This window comes from Triticum dicoccoides, chromosome 5A (genome assembly GCF_002162155.2).
Source record: "Triticum dicoccoides isolate Atlit2015 ecotype Zavitan chromosome 5A, WEW_v2.0, whole genome shotgun sequence".
NCBI lineage: Eukaryota > Viridiplantae > Streptophyta > Magnoliopsida > Poales > Poaceae > Triticum > Triticum dicoccoides.
Window position 1 is genome coordinate 553424024 of NC_041388.1, and position 7754 is coordinate 553431777.

The window sequence follows — 7754 nt, forward strand, 5'->3', positions numbered from 1 at the left end:
CGACATAGGAAGAAACGTATTTATAGTCTCCAACAAGATGAAGGGTGGATTGAAGGTCAAGAGGAGCTCAAAAGGTATATCACTAGCTACTACAAATCTCTGTTCGGGCTGCCAGATGAAGGGAATTTCACCCTTGACGAGAACCGAACAGATGATATTCCTCAAGTCACGGCAGAAGAGAATGACTTCCTCACGGCACCTTTCTCATAAGAGGAGGTGAGAGCCGCGGCGTTCCAAATGGAACATAACAAAGCTCCAGGACCTGATGGCTTCCCTGCAGAATTCTATCAGAATTTCTGGGATATCATCAAGTCTGACCTTTTGGAGTTGTTCAATTGTATTCATGCCGATCAACTTGACCTATTCAGGCTGAATTTTGGCGAGATTGTTTTGTTGCCGAAGATTAAGGAGGCTGAACGGATCCAACAATATAGACCCATATGCCTACTTAATGTCAGCTTCAAAATTTTCACCAAAGTAGCTACGAATAGGTTTAACTCGATAGCTGACCATGTTGTCCGGCCATCTCAAACGGCGTTCATGCAAGGAAGGAATATACTCGATGGCGTAGTAATCCTGCATGACACCGTTCACGAGATGCACCGAAAAAACATGAGTGGAGTAGTATTCAAAATTGACTTTGAAAAAGTCTATGATAAGGTTAAATGGTCTTTCCTCCAACAGGCCTTAAGGATGAAAGGTTTCTCCGATAAATGGCGTCAATGGATCCACAATTTTGTAACTGGAGGTAGCGTGGCCATCAAAGTCAATGATGATGTAGGCCATTACTTTCAGACAAAAAAAGGACTACGACAGGGTGACTCCATGTCCCCAATGTTATTTAACATTGTTGCTGACATGTTGGCCATTCTGGTTGAGCGCGCCAAGCAGGACGGACAGATTGCAGGAGTAGTGCCACACCTTGTGGATGGTGGCCTCTCTATTCTGCAATATGCCGATGACACCGTTCTTTTTATGGAACATGACCTGGATAAGGCTCGAAACCTGAAACTCTTGCTTTCAGCATTTGAGCAAATGTCGGGTCTTAAAATTAACTTCCATAAAAGCGAACTTTTCTGCTTTGGAGAAGCCGTTGAGGCAGCGGCCGATTATGCTGACATGTTTGGTTGCGCACATGGCCATTTTCCAATTAAATATCTGGGAATACCGATTCATTATCGACGTCTCACCATTGTGGAGTGGAAGCATGTAGAGGAGCGGTTAGAGAAACGGTTGAGCAGCTGGAAAGGCAAGCTGCTCTCTGTTGGAGGACAGCTGGTTTTGATTAACTCTGTCCTCACAAATATGGTCCTCTATATGCTTTCTTCCAACTCCCAAAAGGGGTCCTGCAAAGACTGGACTATTTCAGATTCAGATTCTTTGGGCAAGGAGATGGGGAAAAGAAAAAATACAGACTAGCCAAGTGGAGTGTGGTTTGTAGGCCGAAAGACCAAGGTGGCCTTGGAATTCATGACCTGAAGGTCAAGAATGAGGCTCTCCTTAGTAAATGGTTGTTCAAACTTCTTACTGAGGATGGTGTTTGGCAAACCATACTGCGCAACAAGTATCTAGGCCACAAGGTGGTGTCTCAGGCATATTGGAAACCTGGCGACTCGCACTTTTGGGCTGGCCTAATGGCGGCAAAGAAAGATCTCTTTCGCTTTGGGTCTTTCGCGATAAAGGATGGGTTGGAGATTCGTTTTTGGGAAGATATCTGGCTAGGCGGTGCCACTCTCCGAGAACAATATCCAGCCTTGTACAACATTGCTCGCGATAAGAATAATACTATTGCGCAGGTGCTCAGTTCATCCCCCTGAATATTTCGTTCAGGCGGGATTTGACTGGCCCCCGACTTATGTCATGGCATAATCTTTTGTCCCGTCTGGATGCGATTAGCCTGACAGAAGGGCGGGATGTGTTTCGCTGGAACCTTACTACATCAGGGTCTTTCACCGTAGACTCTATGTATTGTGCGCTCACGCATTCTGAGGTACCGGTGAGTAATAATAAGAAAATTTAGCGGTCGGAGATACCACTAAAAGTTAAAGTCTTCATGTGGTATCTTCGTAGGGGAGTTGTTCTAACCAAAGACAACCTCGCACGACGCAATTGGCAAGGGAGTAAGAAGTGTTGTTTTTGTACTCATGATGAGACCATCACACACCTCTTTTTCTAATGCAACTTTGCATGTTCTACGTGGTCAGTCATCCAAATAGCGTCAAGTTTATATCCGCCTACAAGTGTTGCCAATATTTTTGGTCATTGGTTGGACGGTATTTCAAATAGGTTCAAAACGCTATTAAGGGTGGGAGCGTATGCCTTACTATGGTCGCTTTGGCTATGTAGAAATGATTTTGTTTTTAATGACAAAAATGCTTCTCCTTTGCAGGCTATTTTCCGTTGTACGCACTCGCTTCGTATGTGGTCTATGCTACAACGAGCGGAGGTCCAACGATTGTTCAAGGCGGTGTGTACGCGGTTGGAGCAGGTGGCTACGGAGGTTTTTACCCAACATGGATGGCAGCATAACCTCCGGATCGGTCCATCTCACCTTTCGACATAGGCACAGTGTCAGTCTATAGGACTCTACTATTGCCGATTTGTCAATTTTTGTTTTCTTCTGGTTGTCAGACTTTTGGTGTTCGGCTGTGTGCATCCTAATTATGCAGAGGCCGGGTGTTGCTCATAATGCTTTGTATCCACTGGATGCTACATTTTTGAGTTAATAAAATCGCCCTTTATCGAAAAAAATTGTCCTCCTTCTTCACCACCTGGTACGTGGTACCATCAGGAAAAATCCGTATGTGTACTTCTCCATCATGCCCACCAGCCATCACCGCAGCTGACTCTAGCTGAGAAAGCAAGAAGAAATGTCTGAGCTGGGATCTAAAATGGAGCATCTCAAGAATTAAATGGAAGAATGCAATTTGGGTGGATGAGTGTACGCACTCCAGATCCATTCTTTCTCCTTCATCGCCGCTATCATCACCATCACCATCATCATCATCATCATACTCATCATCATCCTCATCATACTCATCATCATCCTCATCATCGGTATCTTAATTTGGAGATTGAGAAGCGAAAATGAGCAACAAGAGAATGATTAGTGCCAACATATTATCAGGAAGCATGTGCTTGAATTTATTAGGTGCAAGCATGCAGAAAGGAGTAAAATAACTACACTATATTCATTCATTGGTGAGTATAACGTGTTATTGTAGTTTGTACCTTCTGCTATCTCTGGCTCCATATAAAGATCAATGCTTGGATGGTTAGGATGGGTGTTCACTGCATTTCTCACTGCGGCACATGCTTCTTCAGCTTCCATAATGGTGACCCCATCCCAATGGATTTCAACTAATCCACCCTGAAGTGAGAGAAGGTTACCCAAGCCAAGCTCAAACAGATCGCTGTCACCATCTTCTTTGGCCACCCGCACACCCAGATTAAATCGGACATATTCTGCATTTGGCAATGCTCCTTGTTGAAAGACTACCTGATTGGCTGGCTCACAATGCATTCCAAAGGCTATCACACAACGGAACTCATCTGCACCGATGACGAGCAGCCTTTTTGTTTGGTGGGTGCTGCTTATCCAGATATGGCGAAGAGTTGGCAACCTCCCAAGGATTTGCACATCCTCTTGCTGCACATCCTTGACTCTGATATGAAACGATGATAGGTTTGATAGATGTGAGGGGCCACATTTTGTTATCCACATCGGCAATCCAGAGCATGCGATATGGTCTGATGTGAAAGTATATTTGCAAAGGCATCGAGGGGGTTCCCAGCGCCCCCCCAAGAGATCCAAGTATGGTACATCGTCGCAGGCAATACGTAGACTTCTGATATCATGCAGGTTGTATATAGTCTCCACAAAAGTTTCCTCTACCTCGAGGCTCCAATCAAAGAAGTAAATGTCGAGCTTCCTCAGCCTTGCCAGGCAGCCAAGCTCTTGCACGGTGCTCGGAGAGGCATAGATCCCCTCGACTACTTCCAAAGAAGCCAGGTTACCCAATACACCAGGGTGCCAATAGCAGCGAGAAGAAACCCTGATGACCATTAACTTTTGTAGCTTCCACATAGATGATGGCAAATGTCTCATATCATTAGTGCGTCCTAAATCTAAAACTTGCAAAAACTGTAGATTTCCTATTTCCTCTGGCAGTTCAGAGATACCGGTTTCTTTTAGACCTAGGTACCTCAGGTGAAATAAATACCTAATATCCCTCAAGTTAGGCTGAAAGTTAATTGCCCCAATACGGCATCGACACAAGTCCAATACACGTAAAACACCAAAGCTAGATATAGCAGGCATGATAGTCACAGCTGGTGGAAAGACATTGATGGACCTCACTTGTGATATACACATTGAATTGATGAGAGGTGCAGCTTGTTGATCTTCCTCGGTATTCTGGAGAGATAGTCTACGGATATTTCTGTGAGAACTAGTCACATCCTTGTTACTTTCCAATATTGTCAAAAACTTTGCTTCAGCTGACAAGGAACGAATCATATCAAGCACCATGTCATGCACACGGCAACTTTTTACTTCACGAAAACTGTTGAATATTGGTATAATCATGTATCCGTTTATGAGCTCATTAAAAAAAGTTTCCCCAACTTCAAACATGCTAGTCTGATGTTTTCCATGCTGCACAAAATTTTCGCATATCCACTTCCATATCAGATCTTTTTTGTCAATCTCATGATCTTCTGGATACATACATAAATATAATAGGCAAGTCTTCAGATCAAAAGGCAGATCATAGTAGCTAAGTGACAGTATCCTCTGCATTTCCTCCATACTTGCCTCTTCTGTAAGTCCACGCCCAATTGAATCTAGCAGAACTTGCCATTCAACTTTTGGCTTGATCTGATGACCAACAGTGAGAAGACTAGCTATAGTAAGGATAGCTAATGGTACACCGCCACATTTCTTCAAAATATCTCTAGACACTTCCTTAAGTTCACTAGGACATTTATTCTCACTTGAAAATATTCTTTTACAAAAGAGCTTTGTAGAGTCACTATCTGAGAGAGGTTCCATTTGATAAATGGAATCATGAGTGGAAGGACAACATGCTATGGACACACTAAATATGCGAGTTGTCGTGATTAGGCGACTGCCAAATTGTTCACATTAGAGAAAGCCAACTTGATATCTCCCCATAGTTTTCCATCCCATATATCATCAATTACGATGAGATACCTGTACAAGTTGGGAGAGAAAATTAATGAAATGTTGATGCACACATCACAGGGGCTCATAAAGCGCCATATGACATACACACAAACTATGTATAGTTTAGTACATATAAGGATGAAAACAAGGGGACACCAGATTCCAAACTCATCAATAATATATTCGACGATATATAGCATTATTATGAACAGAGAATGAAATGCTGTCCAAGCAAAAAACATCATTCAAGGAAGCATAAATTAGTAACAGATGGGTGGCACGTAGCAACACACATGTAGTCACTGTTATGAAACTGTTACTTATATAAGTAATGCACTATATCTATCCGAAAGGTCAAACCAAATAACCAAATGGGTATCAAATTCACGATGTGATGTCTGCCAATAAACTATTCCTAGTTAACCGAAAAAGTGCAATTCTATAAATAAGATTAAATTACTCAAAACCACTAGGAAAACCTCCATTTCTTTTATTTTTTAAACAAACGCCCGAGAGCCAATAGGAAAGTTAATAATGAACATCCTCCTCCAACAGAACAAATCTACAAATTGTACCTCAATTGTACAATATTATGCCTATCTTTATAGGAAACGTGTAAAATGTCTAATTGAAAAGATGCATACTAGCGGCGGATAGTATTCCAAGCCTTCTACTCCCTCCGTTCCTAAGTACTTGTCTTTCTAGGCATTTCAACAAGTGACTACATACGGAGCAAAATGAGTGAATCTACACTCTAAAATATGTCTACATACATCCTTATGTAGTAGTCATTTGAAATTTCTAGAAAGACAAATATTTAGGAACGGAGGGAGTACTAGTTAATCGGTCATTTGAGTGTAACTGCTTCGATAGGATGCCAAAAAAAAAAAAGCTCATCACCAGGAACGTTTGACTGTAACTGGCTGAGGGGTGCATACCTCTTGTCGTGAAGGAAGTCCCGGATTTCTTCGATAAGTTGTTTTTCATCTAGTACCATGAGATTGATATTAGTATACGTATTTTTGTCTAGACCAATAAGGATGTCCCTGAAAATCTTCTTCATGTCAGGATTCTGACCAATTGGAACAAAAGCCCGTGAATCAAAACCACCTTTGATCTTGTCATATACTGCTCTGACCAGAGTGGTCTTGCCCAATCCGCCGAATCCAACGACAGAGACTATTTTTGGTCTCTTGTTGGAGGGATCTTCATCTCCCAAAGCTAATAACTTGAGAAGCTCTTGATCCCTCTTCCCATAGATGCCAACAAGCTCTGTAACTTCAGTGTATAGAGCGCGGAGACGAGGATCGATAGTGGTCACAGCCGTAGGCTTAGGCAAAATATTATCAACTGTGTACCTGCGAGTGGAGGATATACCCACAAATTAAAAAATATTACAAATGTTATTTGATCTAAATAGTAGTACATGCCCCGATGTGGCGATGTCTACTCCCCTCTCCCTCCACGAACCATAAGTCACTGACCAATCGGCAACCAAAGCATAGCTAGGTCCGTCAATCGGAATCGGGTACGCACCTGCCGCGCCTGTTGGCCACCTCTTGGACATCCTTGTTGATTTCCTTGATGGCGCTAGCGATCTGGCGGCGCGCCTTGCCCTTGTTAAACAAGTTGGCCATCTTCTCCACAAGGTCTGTGAGCTTGTTGCCATCAGCAGCAGGTTTACTAGGGCCCTCGACACGCACGATGAACTTGTCAACGATGTCTTCTATGTCGTAGGAAAGATACCTGACCTCGTCAGCCCAGAGCTTGACTTGCTCGTCGAGCTGATGGCGCGGCACCTCCGCCACTTTGCAGAGCGCAGCGTGCATGCTCTTCATCTCTCGCACGAGAGACTCGACGCCTTTCTTGGCGTTCTTCTGCAGGTTGTACTCCTCCATGAGCAGCTGCCCCAGCTTGGGGAGCAGGCTGCCCATGGCGCCCGTCACCACCTGCATCGCTAGATAGCTAGCTACACTGGTCTCTGGATGCAAGAACAGCTTACCGTCGACGATGAGCTGTGGTTGAGGGTGGGTCTCTCTCTCTCTCACATGTTGATTTGCTTGTGCATAAAAACTAATCAAGCAGAGGTGCATTATTGATCCCACCACTTTTGGCCACTTGTTCTTGACGCGTCAGGTGCACTTTGGGGCGGCAAAAAGCTGCCGCTCCTAGTTAACTTAATCCGGTCGATAATCTTCAAAAGACGACCTCAAGTTCTCAAGTGGCACTTGACGCGTCAGGTGTAGTATATATTATGATCCGGGAAAGTACAAAGTATGCAGTAGGTGCATGCATGTGAACAAAGGCATCAAGACTTCAAAGCGTGTGCTTAAGAAAAAGGTTTCACGAATATACATGAGGTACCCGTATACATAACTACTCGTTCTGTCCCATAGTGTTTTTGACGCTAGTGCAGGCACAAGTGTCAAAAACGCTCTTATATTATGGGATGGAGAGAGTATTAATTACCGACTTCCCGTGACACATCTGAACCCAGCTAGCCACCATGGATCTGATTGACCGTCATTGTGGCTGCTGGTTTGGCGACGTACGAGTGGAACTGCAA

The 7754-nt window shown here is 43.7% G+C and overlaps 1 pseudogene; it reads right to left on the minus strand.

Moving 5' to 3' along the window:
* Window positions 1–2468: 2468 nt before the first annotated feature.
* LOC119302737 lies at window positions 2469–7221 on the minus strand (annotated as a pseudogene).
* Between the last annotated feature and the right edge of the window lie 533 nt (window positions 7222–7754).